The following is a 26,074-nucleotide window of genomic DNA, read 5'->3' on the forward strand; positions in this document are numbered from 1 at the left end:
CGAGTCAGCGAGCTTCCGCGCCTCGTCCGCGGCGGACGAACAGCGGGGACCGCAGCGCCCATGACCGCTCGGCACGGCGCAGGGATTCCCGTGGAGAAAACGAGGTCCGGGCCGCCCCGCCGCTAGGAGGTGCACGGGGAGTAAGAAGTTCCGGCCGGCTGTGTGCTGCTGGGATCCCTCCGCCCGGGGCTGCCCTTTAAATGCGAGGAGTCCCATCCCGGGCGCTGCTTGACGCTGCGCTGTAAGGTGGCTCGTCTCCCGGCCGCCCTGCTACGGTATGCAGGTGTCCCTTCCCGGGCCCCGAACTGTGTGTGTGTGTGGCCGCAGCCCGCCCTCCGGGGCCGCCACCTCAGCGAGCAGCAGGCACCTGCTTCCCCTTCCGCCCTGACAGGGCTCTTTAAAAATGGCGCCTACCCGCTCTCCTCAGGGAGAGGTGCTGAGAGCGCCGCGGTGCCGCCTGGGGACAGAGCCCCAGAGAGCAGCGGGGGCTGCCCTGCCCCTCGGGCCGTGCTCCTCTCGGTGCTAACGGGGTGTGTTCCTGTGGCAGCCCCTCGGTGCCGGCGTTGGGTCATCCGCACAGCTGCGTTCTGCTCAAAGTTCACAAGTTTTACTGCACGCCCAATATTTTAAGTTGCCCTTTGTGTTTCCTGACGCGGTGCGCAGTGATCACGGTACAGTTTGTTCTCAAATATAAATTTTATAAGTTTGCCGGAAGCTTTTAGAGTATTTGCATTCACTGTAAGTCACCATAAATGTTTGTGGGAATGATTTGCTGCAGAGAAAGTTCCGAGAGCCATTTGCCGGCACCACAGAATGGTTTGGTTGGGAGGGACCTTACAGCCCACCCAGTTCCCACTCCGTGCTGTGGGCAGGGCTGCCCTCCACCAGCTCAGGCTGCCCAGGGCCCCTTCCAGCCTGGCCTTGAGCGCCTGCAGGGATGGGGCATCCACGGTTGTTCTGGACACACTGTGGCAGAGCCCTGCTGCCCTTGTGAGTAAAGGATTTCCTCCTAACATCTTACCTGGATCTCTTCTTTTAGCTTAAAGCCATTCTCCCTTGTCCTGTCATCGTTACGCTGTGTAAAAAGTCGGTCTTCCTCCTGTTTATCAGTTCCCTTTGTGTACTGGAAGTCTTTGGGTGGTACTTAGTAGGAAACTTAAGTTTAAGGTTGTTAAATAAAATACACTTTTCACATGGAACTGGGTTTAATTCTACTGTAATTACTCAAGCGTTGCAGTTCCTGGAAATGGCATGGATTCTAACAACCCAGATTTTGAGCAAATGGATTTTACTGTAACAACAAGGCGTTGCTCCTGAAGCTGAGCTTAGCCGTGCCATGTCGTTAAACCAAAGTAGCACAGGTTTTACACTTAAATTACAAACCCTGGAAAGCTTTACTTAGACCAGAATTGGTTATTAATAGGACAACAGGCAGTGAGTCTGTGATAATATTAGTAACAGCACTTGTATATTGTTTTGTAGGTGCCTCAGCCTGTTCAGTGCATGTGTGAGGTGACTGCAGGCACTGCGCGGTGCGGGACCAGGAGATGCCATCTCTGGTCCCAGCAGCACGAAGGGATCGCTGCAGTTCGGCAGGGCATGGTGAGTTCTGAATGGAGCTGAAGGAAGGGCAGCAAATTTTATTCTCACCCTCCTGCAGGCTCCAACTTGTGATCTGAAAGCAAAGTGGACTGAAAGAACTCTCTTTTAGAATGCATTTATTTAAAACTTATTTCTGCTGCTATTCTGGTGGCAATTCTAAAAGTTAAAGAAAAAAGATGCTGTTTTCGGTTTGATTGCTATTGGTTTTGTTATTTTTCCTACCTTCTAGCATCTTCCCACTGTAGCTCTTTCATTCAATAACACAAAATGTTGTCTTTGAAAATCAGAAAGTCAGGTGGTCAAACCGTGACAGCATGCATCAGAAATAAGTCTACTATGTTAAACTATTTTGACTGCTCATATTTTGTTCTGAAAAACAGCAGACACATGGTGACTGGCTCCAACTAGATGTCATCAGAAATTTGTTGTATTTTGTACTGGGAAAACCCAATGGCGAATTTCAGCGTAACTTTCACTTCCTAAATTCACGCTACCATTTAGGCTTAGTCTTCACTGGAATGCAAAGGGTCTCAGATCTGAAACTTTTATTGTTTCCTAGTTAATTATCAAAGAACAGTGATGATGGCATCATTTCTTACAGGAGTAAAAGTTTCTTTCAGTCACGCTACCCAGTATTTCAGTCACATGATGATTTTGTGACGTCTGCTTGATAATTTTTTTTCTGCTAATATAGGGCTGAATGATGCAGAACACATGCCAGATGAATTCATTTCAGTGTGCATTGGCAGGAATCAGTAGTTTTTAATTCCCACAGTAGTGTTCCTAAATTGTTGACAGTTATGCAATTTATAAATAACTACATTTACTCTTTGGTGAGTTTGTAGCTCTTTCCACCTTAAGGAGATTTGCATTTTCGACATGTCACATAGGATGCGACCCTGTAATCATAATATTGCAAACTTTTTGAAAGCATCCAGTTTTCACTGAAAAATTGTACTTCTTAAAATCTTTATGTGATGAGTGGTTTTGTAAAACCATGTCTTTCAAGCCGTGAAACTTGAACTTTGGATTTGAGTTAGGTATAGAGACTGCTGCCTTGCACGCACCTAAGGCATCACATAGGTCCAAGCTTCCACAGTTTCAGAACCAGACCTTCAGTCCTTTCCTCTCCGTGAAGAAAGACTGCAAACAAACCCAATGCCGTCCGGTGGTACAAAGCCAAATTCGGCTTCCAGTGGCAAAGATGTGGCTTTTGCCGGGCATACGGTTTCTTGTCTCGATGTGACAGGAATGCCGTTGTTCATTCTTCTTTTATTTGCAGATCTGTCTTGAAGACTGTGGTTGTGAGCAATTTTGAGGCGTACAAACATGTAACTGGAAAGTCCGTTGCCCACTTGACAGCTGTACTCAGCCACGTAGGCATCTGGGATTTTTTGCCTACTTTTGTGATGCGGGACTTCTGCATAGCCCCAGTGTAAGCATTTTTTGAAGCAGGCATCGGGGAGTGTTTGTGTGCCAGTAACAAAGCTGAGTTGTCATACATGTTCTGGCTCTCCTGCAGACCTGCCAGGCTAGGGGCACCTCATGCAGGGCAAGTTTTACAGCACTGAGAAGAGTATCTGGGAAAAGAGCGCACTGAATACTGAATAACTCAGAGTGGTATTGCTCTGAGCCAGCCCTGAACTGTTTGTTGCTCTGACATGCTCCAAGCTGATTCCCATGCGTAGTTTGGTGCCCCATTCCTCCCCCTCCATTCCTTGGAAGCCCTGAAGCACTGCCCAGTTTCACTGCCCAGAAGCACTTCTATATATTGTACAAGCCCTATGCTAATATCTCCAAGTTTGTCAAAGCATTAACAATAACCTCTTTTAAAAATAACGCTATGTCTTGTAGCTGCTATAAATCCTGTTGCAATTTTAAACTGCATAAACTGTACCTAAATCTGTACAGTCAATCAATCGTGCTGATGATAAGGGCACAGTGATACCACCACATGAAGTAGAAGCGGGAGGAAATAGAAGTGCAAGGAAGAGGCTGTAGTAAATCAGCAGGTGTAGTGAGCCTGATTTTTCCTTTGAGATAATGTTTTATCTTCTGTTGACTGTAAGCAGATGTTCGATAGCTGTTATTTTTACTATTTGGAAGAAATGATGTTGTACAAAGCATAACAGGTTTCAAATTGCAAAGGACACAGCGAGCAGTGGATAAGCACTTTATATGGCATTGGACGCGCTAGGAATTTGTTTCTTTTGTCTGCTGAGAAAGTACATGCCTTCCCGTGACGCCTTTGAGAGGATCAATCCCTTCCACTCATATCCATGCAGGGGCCTTAAGCACCCAACGCTGTGCCTCCCAAATGGGCCGTGAGGTGTGCCACTGCCATCCACGTGCGGTGGCTTCCAACTGGTGTCACAGATCAGTTTGCACCGATGGTTACAAACTTGAAGTTAAGCATTACAAATGCATGTGAAAATGAATAAAATTAATGACCATTTTCTATCAAAATCTTAATAATTTATAAAAAAATGTACATTTTCTCAGTAACAGATGGTCAATAATAGATGATAGATGGCCTCCTGTGTGTAAATTAATGGCTGTAATTCACTTGAGGGCTGCTGCTGATGTCATAAGCTGCTGGAGTGCAGCTTGAGTGATTTATTAACAGCTGCAGAAATCCTAGAGTGTATTACATCCTTGTATTCACTTAGGGTCTGCAGATTGTTATTTATAAGACATGGAGGTTTGTGTTTCTTCCCTGTTATAGGAATCTTTTATATGATTGTAATATAGAGGCATGGTGCGGAACTGACTAGTGTGAGAGCTCAGCTCTGCATCTGCGGTAAAGGCAGCCAGATTTTCTCTGCTAACACTTATCAACACCAACCCTTTATTTTTAAAAGAAGCTAATCAACATCTGCAGATGGTTACGTAAGTTCTGCTTTGTTTTTTTTTTCCCCAAATGGCAAATACAAATAATTTCAGTATCTTCTTTTCCAAGAACCCCCGTGTTCACTCAGTGTTTATAGTCACTGCCCCTCTTCATTGAGCTATGTCCAAGACAAAAAGATAGTTAAGAGGTTGATGCTAGAGAGGAGTAAGTGCAATCTCTATTAATATCTGAATGTGTAGGAAGAAGGTAACAGATCCAGAAGGCTAGAAAAGGTACCTGAAAACCAAAATCTCTCACATACGAAGAAGAGGTTGCCCCATCTCCTAACGCTACCTCTGTGTAGGGAGAAAACCTTGCCTTTCTTCCATAAAATTCCTGCTCAGTAAAAGAAAATGTTTTCTCTTCAGCAGGCCTCAGATGTTTATCTTACATACCAGCCCCACTTAACATCTCAGACACATTCTTCTAACACTCAAATTCTCTCTGCCATGATCCATACTTCCCGGTCAGACTTATCCTTCTAAAATGTGAACATATGAAAGCAAATTAAATAATTTTCATTTCCATACCCTTCCCATCCTCCCAAAAAGTGGGAGTAGGTGTTACAAAATCCTGTTTCTCAAACAAGGGATATATTTCCAACAAGTAATGTAAGTTCTGGAGGAAGAGTAAAGGGGAAATGAGAGTGAATAATGAAGAGTTGCATGGCAGGAAGGAACAGTCAGAATTCATTTGTAAATGGCTATTATTTTTGCTGCAGATGTAAAATTTCTCAACAGAATTTAACAGTGAGTGTTTGGATGCTAGCTAGATTCTAGTAAGAATACTTCCAGCCTTATCTCTTCTCTGAGATAAGTTTTGTTTGTGCATGGTTAGATCTTGCTGGTCATTAGGCTGTGTTTATTGTTGTCAGCAAGAAATACTGCTTTGCTACCGAATGACTGCTGCTTTACTTCTGCTTTCTTTCACCAGCCTCTGTCTATATGAGTGACCTGTCTCTAGGAGGTACAAATGATTTTTTTTTTTTTCACAGAGAACAATTTGAATAAAAACAGGCTCTAGAAATTGTTCAGTGCCTTGAGTCAAAGTCCTTTGAAGTCATTATGAGTTTACTAATTTCAGCAAGCCTATTATTGCTATTACAGTGTCACGGACAAAGCCCAGTCACATCGGGATCGCACTATGTTAGATATTACACGAGTGTACAGAATGGTATCAACAAACAGGAAAAGTGTCTTTTTTTCTGGTTTCTGGAAGGGAATGCTGTCCTACTGATTCCTTTAAAATTGCCTATGGATTTGTAGTGGCAGATATCCAGAAGCTCGACTCTTCTTTTTTAGTTTTTAAACGTTTAGGAAATACACATGGGGTAGATGACCAGCTGGACCATAGTCTGTCCATGATTTGCAACTTCCAGGTCATTTCTGAAACAGGCTCCTCCATTTCCTCTCAAACTGAACCTGAATCAATTTATTTCCTTTTCCTCTTCATCTTGAGGTTAGGTTGGTTGTTGGTTTTTTGTTTGTTTGTTTTGTTTTACTTGTTTCTACATGTCTGCTTGTTAACTTTGGACTCAGTTTGTATTAAGGATGTGGTGCAAAAATCTGAGAGCTTGTCAAGTAACAAACAAGTTGTATTGATCTGTCATTTTCATGCTTTTAGGGTGATGAGTTTTATTGTCTCCCTGTAGCTCCATTGTCATTCAGAGATTCATTATATTGTCAGGGATTTTTTATTTTCTTTCATCACATGGGCAGGGAAAGCTACTACTTCAGTACTGTTGCAGTACTCAACACCTTCTCTAGTCTCCCTTTTATAATTGGGATTTTCCTCCTTGTATGGAATGGCGAATCACTTCAAGATTATGGAGTCCCCAGGTAATGATGTACATTATTTCTCCCCATCTCTGCCCTATTTCTGTAAGTTCTGAGACAATTTGTTCCATAAACAGCAGCAAGCAGCCTAATGCTCTCAGTCCATCAATTCCTGTAAATGGCAAAGTGAAGGTAGTCATCGCATGAATGGCTACCAAGAGAAACAATGTGCTATTTACTATTTATAGATCCATGGTAAATAGCAGTGGACCAGGTTTGGCTATGCAGTCTCTTTGGATCAACCAGACTGCATATGTAGTAAGGGGGGGGGGGGGGGGGGGGGGGAATTTTGTGTATGCATTACAAAATTCTCAATCCAGAAGTTACGCTATTTGCAGTTCTGTCACTGAACAGTCTCCAGCTGTGTGAACAGCAAAGGGAAACTGAGTGTCAAGTGGTAGAAAGAGAACAAACACTCTTTCACCTTGCAAGCTTTGTTACTATTAAAGATGTTTTTTGTTTGTTAGTTTCTTATATGTATATATAAATATAAAGTACAGGATCCTGGCAAATTTCTGATGGGTACTGCTCGGAATGCAATAGAGCATGCAGATTGAGGCATTATTTGTCTGTGTATATTGCTTGTGTGATCTATCTCATGCCTGAAAAGTATTTTTAAAATGATCCAGAGGGTATACTGCTTTTCACACTTTGTGGATTTTGAGGCACTGACAGCATTCTGCTCATTAGCTGACTGTATAATCTAATAGCAGTTATTTTCTGGTCGCAGCTTTTGGTTGTAATGGAGAGAGATGCTGGTATTCAGCTTTCTCCTTCTCGTACCAGTTAGGTGAGCCTTTGGTTTTCTCCTGATGGAGGACAGTTCTCAGGTGCACTTTTGTAATCCGTGGGATGCTCACTCCTGTTAGGCTCTGTAAGTACTAAATACTTCCCAGTGAGCATTGGATCCACATGTGAATTGTGTATCCCTTCTGGCATAGACCACACAGGCACCTTAGCAAGAGTGAATCCCATGAGAAGGGCATTAAATCAAGCGTGATGCTCTGTCTTCCCAGTGGGTACCTAAAGCTCGAGCTATTGTTTCCAGAGAGGCTGCTTTGCCCAGGAATGGTGCAGTGAGGAGAAAAAACTGTGGGTATGTAATTTCATCTTCACTTACAGGGTAAGCATAAGAATTTTTCCTCTCCCTGTAAAAAGATTAAGAGTTAGAAAAAATAAAACATTTCTGTTAAGTGACAAAAACTAAGTCGTGTGCATCCCTGCAGCATTCCCATCAAGCACAATTTCTTTGCATTCATGACTTGCTCAGAAAGAAAGAAGGCTGTTTGCAGTACAAGACTACGCATTTCAGAAGGGTGCAAGAGGTTCATTTGAAGGTAGGGGAAAGAGGAGAAGTTAAACAAATTCTGTCCTTGGCTGCTTCACTCATTTGTTATTGGGAAGAATAAAAAGTATGAGCTAAAGCGAGTTTGGACTCGATTTATCAACAACTGCAACAGAGGAAAATGGCTTGAATTTAATATATGCAGCTAAGGAAACTCTTTTTTTCCCTGCATCTATGTTAAGATGGAAGCTAGTACCTTTCAGATGTAGCTTTAGGAGCGGATTGGAAGGAAGACAGACAAAATGTTCTTTAAAAGCCAGGCAGTTTTTGTTGAGCGTTTGGATACAGTACTGGCTTATCAGTTATGAAGTCAAAATCACTTTGTTTTTTTTCCCAAAGCTGTAAGAAATACACAAATCATGGTGCTTCTCTGCCGAGACACTTCTCCAGGTTCTTTGCTGTATCACCCTTACAGTTCTGCAGATGAGAATGTCACGCTATTCTACAAGAAAAGGATCGTTGTTTTAGAGCACTTTCTAAGCTTCAGGAGAGTTTCTGGAAGGTCCAAGGCAAACTCACACTGTAGAGATGGAATTTTCTATAACTCTCCCATTTATTTTCCTGATCACCAATGCCAAGCTTAGGCTGTCTGAGATAGGTTGTTGACCTACTCTTCCAGCAAATATAGATCATTATAAATTATCACATAGTAGGTAGTAGCTGCTCTAGATGCTTTGGAAAGTGTTGATCTTAATGTCTAGTTGGCCATTTTGTTTGTCTAATGTCTGATAGAGTCTCTTGAATAGATAACTCAGGCTTTGCTTACTTGAAATTAAAAGAAAAGTAGAATCATAGATTGATAGAATCGTTGGAGTTAGAAGGGACCTTTAAAGGCCATCTGGTCCAATTCCCCTGCAATGAACAGGAACACCTACACCAGATCAGGTGCTCCCATCCAGCCTGACCTTGAGTATGTCCAGGGACGCGACGTTCACAACATCTGCCACCAGATCATTTCTTCATGTGTAGTTTTGAGTTTTACAGTTACTTTGTGTGCCTGTGATAAGAAAGTCTATCTCAATGGAATGGAATGGAATTAGAGCTTTGATAATGTTCTGTCCTTAAATATGATAGAAAGTCTCACTGGACTCCAAAGAGCAATGCAATAAATCTGCCTCAGTTATTACTGCTTCAGGAATTGTCATAATTGACCTGCTTCCTTATAACTGTAAAACACATTGAAATGTATTCTGTCTTCCTGCTTGCTCTCTGAGGAGCATTTCACAGGTGTAGCACAATACGACCCCAAATATTCTTTGCTAGTGTTACTGGAAGTTAGGCTTTTTTCACTCCTTTATGGGCTCCATCCTGATGACTTGGTCCTTTCTGTGAAAAGTGCAAAGTGACAGGTGTAAGAGGAGTGATTACAAATTGAGCTCTCTGAGCGTGGCTGATGCTGTTAATGACAAAAGGGTGGGATCAGAGAGGCTCAGAAAGGTGGGTTTTAATGTGTTTGAGAAGTGCTTGTCTATTACAAAGTCTGTTCTGACTTTATTTGTGGAAAACTCCTTCCTCTTGGTCATGCTCAAAAGCTGTCTGCTTGCTTTTCTGCTCAGTTGCAACCATTTGCTAACAATGTGCAGAGAAAGTATCAGGAAAGCACAAAATGTTTCGGAAGATGGAACACCTTCCCAACATTGACAAGCTGAGAGAGCTGGGGCTGTTCAACCTGGTGAAGAGAAGGCTCCAGGGAGACCTGATAGCGGCCTTCCAGTATCTAAAGGGGGGCTGTAAGGAGAAGGAGAGGTTCTTTAGCAGGGTCTGTTGTGATGGGAGAAGGGGAAATGGTTTCAAACTAAAAGAGTAAAAAAAAAAATTGAGTATGTATATAAGGAAAACGTTTTTTACAATAAGGGCAGTGAAGCACTGGAACTGTTTGCCTAGAGAGGTGGTGGATGCCCCAGCCCTGGACACATTCAAGGTCAGGATGGATGGGGCTCTGAGCACCTGATCTAGTGGAGGTTTCCCTGTTCACTACAGGGGAGTTGGACCTTTAAGTATCTCTTCCAACCCAAATGATTCTATGAATAGGGGAAACTTTCCTTGGAATGCCTGAACACTGATCGGCAGCCTGTTGCTTTTAAGGAGATTCTGTATTTTCTGGTATGTGATTTAACACATGAAGAGGAACTTTATAGTATTGCTTTCAGAAGCACATTTTACCATCCTGTTAGAAAGCTGCTTCTCCAACATCTGTCTGCCAACACAAGAAGTCATAATGGCCTGACTTGCCACTTGCACGGGGAGTCAGAGCCTATTTTACCTTTTATCTTACATTTTACCTATGTAGCTTTCTTCGCTTCCTCATTAACCTGGAAAAAATTAACTACCTGCTGGCTACCATAATAAATGCTTAGTCCTGAGAAAAGGCTATCAGCTTCAAATTCTAAGGAGAGGTGACATAGCAGGGGAGCTGGCGGGGAAGGAAACTACCTTCTAGGTAGTTGTAGGACACACACAGTTTGTGAATAATTAGGGAAAGCTGAAGGCAGTGGGAAGGCCTTAATTTCACTGAAGACACTGAGGGTAAGAGCAATGCCTTGTTAAGTGTCTGTCAAGCCAAGCTGAGGCTAACAGACTATATCAGACCTTGTGTATCCACAACAGAATTCCAGGCCCTGTGATCCTGTGCATAAAAGGAACTGTGTGCAAGCCCCAGCTGCTAAAGATGTTATTGCATCTGCAGTGTTGTGCTAAACGCAAAGGGATCAGTGTACCTTGACAGCAATTTGTGAAGGTTTTGTGATTTACAGCTGCCTCTGGAAGTAATTGCGCAAGTTTTTGCTTCACTTTAAAACAGCTTTCGTGCTGAAATTGGGAAGCATAGAAGAATAATCGTGGATTTTCCTGTCCAGCTTTACTCCTGGTAGTGTGTTCTTCACAGCAGAAATAGCTGGTATTTAACAGCAACTCCTTTAAAGAACTGCACGACTGAAATCTGAACTTTTTCTTTATTACAGCTGCCTGATAAGCCTGAGCCTTCTTTCTGTTGTGGTAGAATATCATAAACAGTCCTTTGCTTTAATTTTTTTCAGAGAAACATGTAATTTCTGACTTGTACACAGTCTTGACTTCTGCCTTCCTTTTTTGTCCAGAAAGTATAGATACTCTAGATACTTGGTCACGGTACTTGAAGCTCTTAAAAGCCAAATGACCCCTTCAGACCGGGAGATATTTGGCCAAGAAACAATCCGTTTATTACATATACTGATACCAAAGCAGGAAAAAAAAAGGACTAATGTCTCTTAGCTGCACATCTTTTACTTGTACATTTATTTGCTGAAGGCTGAAAAATGTGTCTGATTGAAGCACAAGTGGTATCAGAGGGACGAGGAGAGGTGGCTCTGCTTTTGGTGTATTTTTCAGCAGCATTTTGTAGTTAGTGTCCAAGCACTGTTCTCTTGAGTTGTTCCGTTACAGCACATTCTAGCCTGTATTCCACTCTGTTACGTCAGGGAATGGAAACTCCACAGGCCTTCAGCCAGTAATTAGGTGATTCACGATATCAGATAATTAATAGCAGACATTTTGCAAAATCCTCGCTGCCTGTGGCTGATTGTACACCTGTCCATTCCTCAGTGTGAAAATTTTATCTTATTTCATGAGTAAGATGATTCGATTTTTAACTGAGCCTTCGGTCCCTTTAGAAGCAAAAGGTTTTCTGAAGTGGAATTTTGTGGAGGGAATTTTGAGCAGTGATCTATTAATGGACTGTGTGTCTCAGTAATGTCTTGTGGTGAGACAGTAGGTACAGACAACAGAGTGACAGTGCCCTTTTATTTTCTTTTGGGTAGCATAGTGTCGAGCTTGTTTTCAAACACAGAATTGCAGAATCTTTGCTCTCTTGCTGTTTACAATCTTATTTACGAGTCCACTTTAAATCTTCCTCTTTTAGGAGAAAACTGTGAAGTTGAGTGATTCATTGCTCGTAATACCTAATACCCCCTGACTCTGGTGGCAAGGCTTAGATGCAGATGAGGTGGTCATGGCTGTCAACAATGAAGTCATTTTAGAAATTTGGAGAAAACAATGGAGGGAGATGAATATATGTCTTCTTCCAGCTGTCTGTGCTTACTCAGCCTAAAGGATGTCCCATCAGCTATGCATTCTTTGTGTAGTTACGCTTTAAGAGTAGCCATGAACTACAGTTGATATGGTTGCCCATTTAATGCATAGTGGAAACAACGTTTCGTGCTGTACAATCTCCACTTGCCAAATGGGATGTGCTGTGTGATGTCCTAAACAGGCTGGTTGCTGGAGAGACTGATATTTCTGCTGAGGCTGAGGAGATATCAGGGCTAATAGACTCTTCAGTCACAAGATGAGTGCCACAGAAGAATCCTGGAATCCTCTTGGAGTTTCTGATGAAATGTTTGTCCCCCATTGCGTTGGCGTAACCCAAATTTATTGACTTTCAGTTCGTATCTTGATACTATATTTGTTTTCCCAATCCTTTAAAAGCGATGGTACCTGTGTGCATGCATTTGCCCAAATGAACAGTAGGGACTTGTTAAAAGCTGAGTTCTGTGGAAAACCGGTCCTTTAAAAGAATCAAAACCATATTCTGTAACTGCTTCATAATCCCTTTTGCTTAATAGAAACATCCTGTAATCCACTGCAAGCTACGGACCTAGAAAAGTAAGAAATAAATAGAAACCAGGGACTATCAAACTATTTTACTTTCTGAATACCCTGTTCTTCTAGCTCATTGTCCTAAATTCTCTTTTTTTTCTCTAGCAAAGCAACATGACATCTCTCTTGCATTCTGAATTTTTAGAAATACATTTATCAGGATATTTTTAATAAGCTGTTAGTAAAATGTTCTTCCTTATTTCTTGCAGACTCCTTTGGAAAGTTAAGGTTCCATAAACTCCTCGAGCAGTCATTTAAAAGAAAATTTAATGATGTTTTTGCTTCAGAGCTTATGAAAGAAAATTTTTTTTGGAAGGGAGGGAGAAGGGGAAGGGAAGCTGAACTTTTCAAATCAATCTTCTGCATTGAGGAAGGCCAGCTCATGAATAAAACTTGTTAAAAACAAAGTTTCTAAGTAAAGGAAAAGGCAAACTGTAATTGAGAGCTACCATTCAAGGAAGCTCTTGAGGCCAACATCAGCAAAGCTTTTGGTTTCTGCCTGGTCTCAGCCCAAGCAGAGCTGCACTGTTGTAAAATAACCGAGGCAGAAAAACGGTACAATTTACCTCCTTTATGAATGCTAGGTAAGAACATACACAATGGCCAGTTCTGAGTCACTCTGACAGTTTTTTAGGGAGATGATGCTGCGCAGAAGGACATTGCCCTCACCTTTATTTAAACCCATGGAAATCCCTTACTACGGAGTATTCACATGGAGGAGCTGCTGATGTTGCTTTCAGAGAGAAGGATAAATGTTAGCACTTCAATCTCAGAACGTAAAGATCAGATCTTTGGCCTTTTCTCCCCATAAGTGCCATTCAGTTAGTGTATTTTAAAAGCTTTATCCTAGCCTTCCATGTATACCTCAAGCTACAAATCAAAATCAATACCTTCTCTCTAAAATTTATTTGATGCATTACTGTACTGGAGAGAATTTCCAAAGGGAACGGTGGGAAATTAGAGATTAGTTTATAAGTAAATATCTGAGGTCCAGCCTCAGGATACCCTAGTTTAAAAAGAACAACTTCATTATTTTTGCTTTTATATATGATAACTGAATGGGAACAGTCTTCCTCATGATTCAAAGAAATCTGACTGGTATTATTTTCTTTCTTTCAGTGGCAGTTTCTTGACTGTTACCACAGTTGGGGAAAATGCTTGTCTAATCAGGCAGCATAAGACCAGTTGCATCCTCCATCTTGGTCCCCTGGGTCATACAGAGCTCTTCACTGCATTGTTCCTCCTGGTGCTTAATCTAACCTGCTATGGAAGAGAAGCTGCTTTAATCGTGTTTGCTTGCTACAGAAATTTGTCTGGCAAACAGATTTTGCTGTACTTTTCTTTATGCTAGAAATCTTAACAAAACACTTTCTCACCTAATGGCTTTTTTTTCCCCCAACAATTTGGGTCCAGCTGCTCGTTTAACAAATAGCAGTGTTGTTCTTTTCTTTTAGCACACGCTAATAAATGAAGAGTAAATTACTGGCTGACCTACTTACCAGGATTGCTTAAATAATCCTCAATGTGGCAGCATAATTTGATGCCTTAAAATACAGGGCATACAAGTTGCAAGTTAAACAAAGAAATATTGAATGTTAATGAAAACACAGTTGGGTAATATAAATGCCTAAGGGATATTATGTTTCATATCTAATATTCCCCTCCCCTTTATTTTCCTTATCTACAGCATTTTGTTCTTTCGTCTGGTAGATGAGCTGGTTGCCAAATCTCTCAATGATCTGAGCACATCTCATCTGCAGCTAAAATAAGTTCACAAAAAAGGTGGTTGTGTTTCTATCTTTAATAGGTAGCATGTTTTAAAGGAAGGGCCAAATGCATGGTTGCATTACCCCATTTTTTGCTTTGTGCATTCATAGTGCATCTCTATGCAATTCCCTGCAATGATCCCTTTTAGAAAAGAAAAATATTTCAGGAGTAGGGAAGTATATAAAAAATACTTAATACGCATATTCTACATTATCAGCATTTCATATTACAGACTCACATTATAAAGCTGAACCTGAATTTCTCCAGATTTCTCTGGAATTACATACATGTACATTCATATTTGTTCGTTTGGGACAATTGCTTTCTAGCAATAAGTAAAATATGAGAGAGATGCTATCCTGTCATAATTCTCTGCTTATTTTTCTTTCCAGTTGCTACCTTATTCCTGTTATATTGATCTGAATCCCCTTATTGTAAAACATTATCCTGTAGTGCACTCTACTGTTTACCTATCTAAACAGTTATCAAATAACTCTAATCTTCAAATAGGACATACTTAGAGTTGCAGCTCAAATCTTGGCAAGGATGGCTCTACTTTTCAGTTTTCCTGTGTGGGCACACCAGACTCCAAGTGGTCTTTAACTGAGACCTTCAAGGCAGTTGTTTTAATCATGACTCACTGTGTTTTGTAATAGATTTTGACCTGAAGCTCCCAAGCATGGCTGAACTTCAGAGATGCTAAACATACATCCTGGTCATCAGTATGAATATATTACTTCATCACAAATCCTTGAGTAACCAGATTTTTAATTTCCACTTAGTTGCTTAAGAACCTTTACGGATTTAGGCAGAGGTATACCTGCCACAGAAGAAGATATTCAGAGAACGTGTGCTTTCTGGTAAACAGCATTGGACCTTCAGCTCTGTAGAAGCCTTTCTTTACTCATGCACACAATCTTGGATTAAATGACGTCCATTTATTACACAGCTAGGAATTCTCTCTATCTGGGTGTGTCAGATTTCTGATCTAACGAGTGATAGTCATCCTAAGAAAATTGATACCTGATCCAACATGCATCACTTTGCCTGAGGAAGGACACTATTGACTGAGAAAGACCTAGGCAGGTAATGGAGAAAAAATATATGGCGTTAGAAAATTATCTCAAATCTGCATTAACAGCTTTCAGCAAAGAACTGACAATATCTAGATTAAACTGGAATGTTTGGTCACCTCAGTGCCTGTGGAACAAGAAACAGTCTCAAATTATGTAGTGACAGCACTATGAACTCTCAGCTTCTGATTCTAACCAAGGGACACATTTGCATTGAAACAAGACTATGAGAATAAGGGACTGGATAAAGAAGAACTTGGCTATAGTATAGAGGCTCAATAACTCTCTGGTGGTAGTTGAAAAATACAAAGAGAAAAGTTGTGGAGCCAGGTTCGTTCATAGGTTGTCTTTACAGAGGAATTAAGAGTACAGCTTCTTTGCTTAATTTTAGGACCTATATACTGCTGTCGTGTTGTCTAGGAGACTGTTGAATTATCACAAAGAACGTGATGAAAGCTTTCTGAGTCATATAAGATCAGACTGGTGAAGTGCTAGAAAATTTTACGGAAGAAATTGCGTATTGGCTCTAAGTGGGAAAGGACTAAGTGGATTTGGTAATTTTAAATTTTGATAGTGAAGACTAGAAGTGAAGAGGAAAGGAGAAACAAGTAAAGTGCATGGGATGCCACTTAGCTGCATTTCTCCATCTGTTCTTAGGATTTCAAGTGTTTAGTAAGCGTTACTGACATAAGCTTACTGTAACACCTAGCTCCTTATTCAGAGAGAGGAACTAGAACATGGTTGTTAAATGTAAGTGCCAAAACAATGCAAAAATTAGAGGGAAGATTAAAATCCAAACCTCCTTTGCCCTAACAAACACCTCCTTCCTTCTCTTTCCAATTGGTTTATTCTAGAATAACAGTCACAGCAAGATCTTTGTTGAATGTCTGTATAGTAGACATTTCTAAAATGGCAAGCTTTTTGCATTCCTCTTCTTAGGGTTTGTATTTAGTGAAGGCTGCATGCAGATACTTGAACTAGCTGCAAATCAGAAGGTGTAAAATAGCCTGTAAAGTAAATCTTTATGCTGCTTGTGCTAGGTGGCTTTCGGTATCTGAGCTAGCTAGCGTAACATGCCATTCTGTGGTGACATCTGAGGCCCGCAAGTCTTCAGCCTCTGTTTTGCTCTAAGTGAGGATATTTTTCCTATGGCATAGCCAGTTTCAGCTGGATTGTTCCCAGCTTTTCAGTGTTTCACGGAGAAGGTGTGTTACTGGTTTTAGTAGTACTCGTTAGGAAGTTGTGAAAAAAAAGCACAGCAAAAGTCTTTCACTGCATGCCTTTCTTATGCAGCAGTGTTTGTAAACGAATAGACATGCAAAACAAGAAGCATTTCTTCAATCTCAGAAAAGAGTTGAAAGAAAGGAAGAGGAGAGGATTTTCTCAGCGGTAGAAGGAACGGGGTTTCTCACAACACTTCCATGATCTACCAAGATGAATTCCTTCTTAATTTCCATGCAGAGGTCAACAGGTGGAAGATCACGTCTCTCAGTGGGAAAACCTGCTCTGAGACACTCCTTCCAAGTGGTTTGAAAGGGTGTGGTTATATGTGCATGTCCCAGCAAGTGCAAATTGCACTTCTTTGCTTGACTGGGCACCCCTTTGATGTCTTCAGGAGTGTGGCAATGCTCTATCTGAAATACAGCACGGCCAGCCAGTGTAAAGAGGTGATTCTCCCACTACATTTAGCATTGGTGAAGCCTCACCTTGAATATCGTGCTCTGTTCTGGGCTCCACGATATAACAAGGATGTTACGGTCCTTGAAAGCATCTGGAGGAGGGCACAAAAGCTGTGATGGGGCTGGAGGCACTCCTGTGAGGAGAGGCTGAGGGCACCTGGGTTGTCCAGAATGGAGAAGATGTGACCTCACTGCTTTCTACAACTCCTGAGGAGAGGATGCAGTGAGAAATGTCGGGCTCTGTTCCTGGGAACAGATGCCAGAATGGAATGGTCTGAAGTGCACTAGGGGAGGGTCAGGCTGGGCATCAGGAAACATTTCTTCACCACGAGGGAGGTCAAATGCTGGGGCAGGCTTCCTAGTGAGGTGGTGGTGCCCCATGCCTGTTAGTCTTCAAGAAGCATTTGGAGGAAGCCCCCATTAATGTGCTTTAAAGTTTGGTTAGCCCTGATGTGATCTGGCGGTTAGACTTGGTGAGCTTTGTAGGTTCATTCAACTGAACTTTTCTATTCTAAAATAAGCCAAGATAGAAGGTTTTTTTCTGACACACTCGTCTACCTGTAGCAGCTGGTTTGAAACCTTGTATGTATAGGCTTTAAAAGCACTGGAATTTCAGTGCCTGCTAGTTAGAGGAGATGGGACAGAGCACTAATTTGGTAGCTCTTATGAGTCCAACATGCTGTAAAAGATGATGCTCGAAGCATTATGAAGGAAAATTTGAATTTGTGATGATCTAATATCTTGTGCTCAACTGTTCAGTGACTTCATTTAACAGTTGGGAGAGAATAAAGAGTGTTTGGTATTTAAAACTAAGAAGATATTAGCCAAAAGAATTAGGAGGGCAACCCCCAGGGGCCAGAGGATATTATATATGGGATTTGTCTGTTACAAAAGAACAAAATCAATTAAAAACCTTGTCAAATCGTGATTTTTTAATCCTCTCCAAAAATCTTTACAGGATGTGTTTGTACCTTTTTAAATTTTATTTTTCCTGTTGTCATTTAAAATGAGTGGAAAAATTGTCTGCTGAAAAAATGGAAGCATCTGGACATCAAACTCTATTCAATATGCAATTTAGATAAACATGGTCACTCTCCACTTGTTTTCAGTGCTGCTGCTATTCATTTGAGACCATATATCTGACTGAGCTTGGAAGTCTGCTTGCTGTGGGCAGCCCAAACACCAGGCTCTGTTCTGAATGTCTGACAGTCTTTCTGTCTAAACAAAATGTTGGAAAGAAATGGGGAGTAGAGGGACTATTACCAGAGAGCTGCGTAACTCTGATGCTTACGCCAGTAAGGATTAGGCCATGCAAATTCCTCAAACTATTGGTGAACAGAGCAGTGCCAGCCTCTGCCAGGGTACAGTGCAGTTGTATGTAGCAGTGTGACGAGTCAGGCAGCGTGCAGGATGCAGAATGAAAACAGCATTTCTTCATTTGAACTGACAGCATTTGATGGAACACATCAGAAGCTCTAAGGGCCAGGAAGCATTTCTTTTCAGCCAGGCTGCTGATGTCAACTTGGATAGCAGATACTCCAGCTAGATTACAGAAGCAGGGTAGAGAAGGTCTTTTTTTTCTCACAGTATCCACTTGTTAATTCTACTTATCTTCCCGTGGCCTTCTCTGCTTTCTCTTCTCTTACACTGAGACCTCTGATATTTTCACAGAGAAAAAGTGAAAACGTGTATAATCCTTGTTCTGTATCACTTTTCTTATGAGCAGAGGCGAGATTGGCAGGAAAATAGAGGTTAAATACCTGTACTTCCATGCTTTCCACTTATTTCAAAAATCAGCATACATGTGCACCTGTGCACAAGTTGAAATTCAAAGCTGGATATCCAGCATTGAAGATTCATACCATACTTTAGTTGTGCCTCATGCAATCAGATTATATACAATGATCTGATGCATGAAATGGCACACAGAAGCATTCCGTGGAGACTGAGTTGACAGTGGCAACCCTATCAAAACACTGGCAAGAATGCATAGTTTGTAAACCTCACATAAAGCCAGGGTCTCTCTGGGCTCTAAATCTGACCTGCATGAAGAAAAGAATTGCAGCACTAACTGAGGTAACTGGAGAAATCTTACGTGCTAGCCTTGCCCTGTTTTGGACCCCTGCTGCCCCAGTTCAAGGAATTTTGCTCTGAGCTTGCCAAGTCATACATATTCATACTGCTTATTGAGTGAGACAACAGATTGGCTATTTAATCTCTTTCTTGCTGTTGTTGCTATAGTTTGTTAAGCAAAAAACACAATTTTTACTTTCCTTTTACATCAGTCTCTTTGAAGTTGTCTTAGCATGTTCAAACTGTTGTAGGTATCATGATTTGGATAATTTTTATACATTAGTGTTATTACAGTGCAGCCTGGAGAAAAGCTGTGGGTTAGGGTCCCATAGCAGGAGGCACTATGTGTAGATATGGTCCACTCTTCTGTACTGCTTGCCACTTGCAGGTTGCTCTGGGAAGACACAGCACACAAAAAATGACAAGAAAGTAAGACCATACATTGCCTTGTCTCAATGGCCCAGACAGCTACCAACAGAGGCAGACCCAGAGCCCAGCTGCTAGTCCCAGGTCTGAGCTCACTGAACTGGGGGGCCACTGTATACCAGCACATCACAACTGGTCGTCTCAGAGGTGTGCCTGGGCTTGTGAGTTTGAATTATAGTGTAAGAGATGTTATGGTGTATAGCCAGTTATAGTGTAAGAGATGGATAAGGGGAATGTTTAGCGGTGGTGATAATGTGACCCAGCACCAGAGGGAAATTCCCTCTGTTCCCTCCCAGCATGGGGAACTTCAACACAGAAAGGGGACAGACCTTTCCACTGTCCCATCCTAGCCAAACAGACAAACAAACAAAACACGCGCACACACAAAGACGCAAAACAAAACAAAACCAACCAACCAAACTGAAACCTTGCTGACTTAGTTTCAGCCCAATTTGCTTGCAAATAAATGAACTGAGTAGTAAAAATTTGCTGTCTACCAACTGGAGTTCTGTTTCTGTTCATCATGGCTTGGATGGCTGTAGTTTCTTTAATCTAGGAAGGCTGTAGTAAAGGAAGAAGAGACAGTTCCTTTGTTTATGCACCGTTTGCATCAGTATGCAGCTATTGGTATGAAAAACAGCCGTTCCCTGAGCATCCTGCCTATAGAGCCAGTGCTGAGAAAGAGCAAATATGCGGTGCATGCTCATGCAGGGAGGGGTAGTGAGCAGTGGTTTCTAATATACACTGATATCTTTTTGAACACGTAGGAAAGAGTTAAATAGCAGAGTCTCTTGATCCGCTTTTCACATCCCAAGGCTGTATCTTACAATAAGGAAGGATTTCCTGTCCCCTTGGAAGGAACCAAGTTTAAAACTATGGTGGCTGGGGATGGCCACAAGCTGGCAGCCCATATTCAGCAGGACTGATGAGCTTGTGTGAGATGCAGCCAGCATCAGCAAGACAAAGACTGAGATAATGAACATTGGAACAAACCCAGAGAATGAAGGGAACCAAGCAGCATTTGATGAGAGCTGTAAGGAAAACCCGGATGGTGTTTCTGAGCAGTGCAGTCCCCTTCACTTCTTCAAAGGATGCCAGGGCAAGGGGAGAGGTGAAGACAGATCAAGTAGGTCCCACTTCATTACACCGCAGCTCAGTCACAGGGTAACCTGCTCCTGGCCAGCTGCAGAAGGGTTAGGGATATTGATTAACCTTTCTGTTCTCCTTGGGAAGCATTTAGCAGAGAGCTGTGAAATGGATGGAAAGAGTTAATGGCTGTGAATTCAGGCTGCCTCCTCCCCACTGTTTTCTCTTCCACTCCAGTGTTGTTACGATGGAGCAGCTTCCTTATTGCATATATTGTGACACTCAAACAATGGCTTCTCCAAAACTCAGACAAAACACTTTAGAAAAAAGCAAATTCAAAAAAAGGTCTATTTGACATGTACGCTCAGGAGACAGTTGTGGTGCCTCTATTTAGTGATCACAGTTATTTTTGCTTGGCCATATTGAGTAGGGAACTCCAGAGCCATCATCAGACCCCTCTTCCTTCTAGATTTCATCCCTGTTTTTTCTATTTGCCCCCCTCAGGAGAAGCAGTCATAAAGGAAACAAAAGTAAGGATGGGACAGAAGTTTTATTAGTGCCAGTGAATTCAGTGCACTCTGAATGCCATCTTGGCCAAGGAGAAACAAGGGAGTAAGTAGACATCCCTGTCCAGTTTACGCAAAAATGAGTTCAAAGAGATTCAGTTCCAGCTTTCAACAAGCCCAATCCTTCCATGAAAACTTCAAGTACAAATGATTTTGAAAATTCGAGTCTTTCATCTACCTGCTGCAGCATCTATTGAGTTTTCATTTTTGGGAAGGGTGTGGTCTAGGGGTTACATTCAAGATGCCTAACATCTTCTTAGGGCAGCCCTCTCTTCATTTGCTAAACAACATCTCAGGCTTCTTGAGATAAGGTACGCTTACGTTCAAACTTTTTTGTACACTTTCAGCCAATGCAGCTGACTTAGAGAACTATTTTAACTGGGAAAATGTAGGTAGTTATGACATTCCTAACACTCATGAAAGGAAAGGAGAGAAGAAAGGAAAAAAAGAGAGCAGGCGTGGAGAGGAGAGTGGAGAGGAGAGGAGAAAGGAAAAAAAAGAAGTATCAGTGCATTAGATGTTTGAGGTTTGGCAAGGAAATACTCATGGAATTAAAGAATGTTTTTTGCTATCTCTGCAAAAAACCCTTCCCAGTTTGGCTGAGTTATAAGGCTATGAAAGTTACTATTCCTGCATGTGCAGTAGAATTTGTTAGTGGCTCTGCTCTGTTTCTGTGTGAATACTCTGCTCTCAGTGGATGATAGTCCCATATCCCACTGAGCCTTGAACATCTTTCTGCATGCTGGGATCTGAAAATTACAATTGTTCAGGTTTGAACAGCACAAATGTGGTGCTGGAGCTTTGTCATGAGCGTTTCTAGAAAAGGACTAACATTTCCTGCCTGTACATTGACTTGCTTATCTTATTTCTTCTTCAGTGCACAATATTCCAGGTTGCAGCAGAATTGCTAGGTCACAGCCTGAACAAACGATTGAGCACCAGGTCAGAAGGCATGGCTAGCCCAGGGAGCTCAGGTGCAAGCAATGCACCTGGATGACCAGAAGGGGTGGAGTCTGGAGCCACTCCTCCTCACCTGCATTTAAGGGTTAGCAGCTGAAGGAGCAGCATCTTTCTAGATAGAGATTGTACTCCTCTTGGGTTGTTGCTGGTCATTGGAAGGGGTGAGCTAATTTTTTTCTTCGTTGTTACTTTCTATTACTTTGTAGTGTGCTTATATCTTAGTGGGAGGCACTGTTTTTGCATTCCTCTGCTGTATGTTGTTGGTGAGCCAGCCAGGAGTCTAACCCTTTAATGGTACTCCACCACAGGACTCCTAAAATACTAATATGGCATTTCTAAGCAACTAATGCAGTGGTTTGGATGGGAAAAGACTACATCTTTGAGTGAGCTCTTGCCAGGACACATCCTAGGATTCTTAGGATCCCCATAGCACAGGATTGCTTCTGTAATTGAAAAATGGGGTCCCCTGTGGGACAGAGGAAATAGATGTGAGTCCCTGGCCCACAGGGCCAAAAGTTTTCATGACCTTAGTAAAGATATACTGGTTGCTAGAGAACAACAGTTGGCTGCATCCACTGTGGCATGGTTGCTGTTGGTAGCTTTAAATCAATTAAATGTGTCTGAGGAAGCTTTGGCTGATGAAAGTCAACTACTCCGTGTCCAAGTTGAAAAACTTGAATGATAGGTCATAATATTGATGGGGAAAAAGCCAAATCTGATCATTTCCCTCCAAATGGTCTGAAATATCTCTTTGGAAAGTACCAGGAACACTGAACAATGGAGTCCTCAAAAACTAGACTCTATAAATTAAAGAGCTAAAAGGTTGGATCTCAAGGCTCCCCTTGAGCTGGATCCCTTTGAAATCTGATTGATTGTAACTCAAAAACTGAAAAAAAAAAAAAAAAAAAAAAAAAAGAAAAATCACAGGATAGACTGGTGGAGGTGGCCCCCCACCCAGACCACATTATGTATAACAGCACACCTATACACAGCAGAAAAGCTTATGGATCTAGTACAGTGATTTAGGCGGAAACAAAGAGAAAGTGTACTAGGGTGGCTGCTCTGGTTATGGGACATGGGGCCAGAAAGCATTGTAGTAAACGGACCAGAAATTTCAAAGCTGGCGTGCATTACTACTCACCCTGCCCTCAGGCAAAGACTATCTGCAACAGTCCAACGTAATGAGGAAAATCGTTCATTAATTCTATGGCTGATGGCTGCATGCCAAATAACATTGCCAAATAAAAGTGATATACCTTTAAACACAGGCTTATGGTTGTCTATGGAAGGCTTACAAAACTATATTAGAGAATTAGGTATGAAAGAGGCGATATATGATGATGTCTTTGAAAGTCTGGGTCTGGTAAAATTTTCAGCAGCAATGAGGGATTTCATCCTGCAACAAGCTCCACCACACCAATATGGTTCTTTGGTATCCATACTGAACTCCCTAGTTGCCTTGGAGGCCATAATACAGAACACTGCCTTGGTGGCAGCTCTGGGGGGAGACGGAGCACCTACTGGCCAGGTGCTGTGTTTGAATGGTGGTGGAGAGGCCAGAGGTCCATCCGTGACCACGACCTTAGTGGGTCTGGGGGACAGATGATCCCCATAATCCAATTGTGGTTGAACGTGGGGGTTGGGCATCTCCCACTCTGGGAGTACTCTGGGTGAGAAGGTGTGTCTAACCCAGGGAGCTCAAGTGCAAGCAATGCACCTAAGTAACCAGAAGGGGTGGAGCCTGTATCCACCCCTTCTCGCTCTCATTTAAGGGTTGGCAGCCAAGGGAGCAGTATCTATCTTGGTAGAGATCATGTTTCTCTCTTGTTGTCACTGATCCTTGGAAGGGGTGAGCTAATTTTTTTCTTTGTTACCTTCTATTACTCTGTAGCGTTTATATCCCAGTAGAAGGCAGTGCCATCACCTTCCTCCGCTGTACACAGGTCCAGGATGATGTGTTAGGAAGATCTTTCACATGTTGTGACTTGATGGTAATGTAGATGCCAGATGATAGGGAGGGCAGTGGAGAAAGCTATGTATAAGGCTGTGGGAAGATCTGCAGAGTTTCTCTGTCAGCACTTAGACTGTGTCAGAGAGCATTTCAGCCGTGGACCCTATGCGCTATCATCTGCAGGAGGCTATTTCTCCTACACATGGCAAGCACCCCTTTCATTGCTTTGCCAGCCTGCGTGCCCAGAGAAGTCTGCTAGAGTTGCTCGTGGAGAGGCTCAGGAGGAGCTACAGTAGGAATCAGTGTTCTTGGCCTCCTGCAAGTGGGCATGGAGTTATATCAGAAGGTTTTGTAAAACAAATTGGATCTTAATGAGGTTTTACAGTTTGCATTCTCTTCAGTAGATTTCTTCCATCAAATGATTATACTTTGTTTTCATCAGCAGCTGCATGTGTGACTGTAGGTATGTGGTTTCTCAGCTCCTTTAACTTCTTCTGAGACTCTTCATAAAAGCGTGGAGCCCTTTCAAATCAGAGAGAGAGCTTTCTCGGGAGCCGTAATGGGCTCCAGCAAAAACTAAGCACCACTGGAAAACTCTCCGCTTCCAAGAGTGGAAGAAGACAGAAGTTGATTCTTTCCCCTGATGCAAGGAGCAGCACATGCAGGAAGAAAACAGGAGCATTTCCTCTCTTATTAAAAACTTGGTATAAACCCTTGCAATCAATATTAAAGCACTTGCCTGATAGGAGAAAATTTACTGCACGTGCTACTTGACCAAAAAAATGAGAAAAAGCTCAGCATGTGCTGGGCGTTAGTCATTTCATTTAATGCAGGGCTGGAGACACTCCGATACATCAGCAACTAAGCAAAGCTAGGAACTTAAGTAGACTTACATTACATATAATATGTAAAATATGTTGTATGGAAACTGAACCATATTGCCTGAACCAGTGATTGAGGACCTGGTGAAGGGGTGTGGCCAGCCCTCGGTGAAAGCAATTCACCTGTGTGACTGGAGGGGGTGGACTCAGGGTCCACCTCTCCCTAACTTCATTTAAGGGCTGGCAGCCAAAGGGGAAGCATCTCTTCTAGGTGATCACCTCCTTTGGGAGTTTTCTAGTGAGAGAACTTCTGAGTTTCTTATACTCAGAAAGGGGTAAGCTATTCTTTCTTGATTACTGCATTGTGATCAATATTGTTCTTGGGTGATCTGAAAACTGGTCAGTGGCAGCTATATCCTTTGCCTCATACCATACACTAGTCATACAATTTGGCATCTTGGGTATATTAGCAAGCTCTATTCCAATATGGACATGGAAAAACTGAAAGCTGTATTTTCTCCTAAGCAACAGAGACATACAGAAAATGTCAACAAAATCTTGTGCTTTGTGTATACTCTGTCACTATAAGGTGTCAATGAACGCTCTTCCTAGAACTAGGAAAAGGAGGAAAGCATCTTAGACCTCATGGTCTATCCAGTAACCAGTGTCCTACCAATTTCTTCCATTATAAATCATATTTGTTCCTATCTCCTGTTGTTTGTATCCCCTGCTACACAACATGACTGGCTGGAAATGGTTGTCCCAGTCAGTGCTCAAAGAAAACACATGAATCAGAAGCATCCTCTGAATTCCATAGTCTGTAAGCATGATTTTTATTTCCCGTAATGGGACAAGCACTTACTGAGGAGAAGGTCAATTCTGAGTTGTCTTCATCTTTCTGATGGTCTGCTGATACTTCTGCAGACAGTAGTTTTATTGGATCTGTAATGCTCTACCAGAGGATCAGAGTTTGATTAACAGAGAAATAACCTGTGGGATAGTTGCTTTGGCTCCTTCTATTCAAGAATGTCCTTTTTCTGTTTTGTGTGCCTGTTTCTCATTTGGCCTATTATTTTTCACTTTGTCTACCGGTGGCCTGGAGCAGAGTGGTTCTGTAATATCTCAGAGCTTTAGGAGCTGGTACCTGACCTGCTTCTAAATTATCAGCTTGGTGAGGCAACAACCAGTTCTTTGATTTCATTCATCACAAAGAATTGTCGGTCCATCTTGCAACACTTGTTTGTTTTTCAGTCCTTTAGTTCTGTGATCTTTGCTTGATAAATGCAATCATCCTCTGCATTGCTAACGGTTTGCTTTTACTTTTCTTTGGTATTCAGGTTTTACTCTCTGTGGTAAAACCCCAGCTGT

General features: G+C 42.1%; 1 protein-coding gene across 2 annotated transcripts in view; it reads left to right on the top strand.

The window, feature by feature from the left end:
* C6H11orf24 (chromosome 6 C11orf24 homolog) overlaps positions 144 to 26,074 on the top strand; it is an 89,460-nt gene continuing 63,529 nt past the window's right edge. For both annotated transcript variants that reach the window (XM_021401785.1, XM_021401786.1), the window contains exons 1-2: positions 144 to 275; positions 1,483 to 1,602. The gene's annotated coding sequence lies outside the window, so the exon portion shown is untranslated. The remainder of the gene's footprint in view (positions 276 to 1,482; positions 1,603 to 26,074) is intronic.

Source organism: Numida meleagris, chromosome 6 (assembly GCF_002078875.1).
Source record: "Numida meleagris isolate 19003 breed g44 Domestic line chromosome 6, NumMel1.0, whole genome shotgun sequence".
NCBI lineage: Eukaryota > Metazoa > Chordata > Aves > Galliformes > Numididae > Numida > Numida meleagris.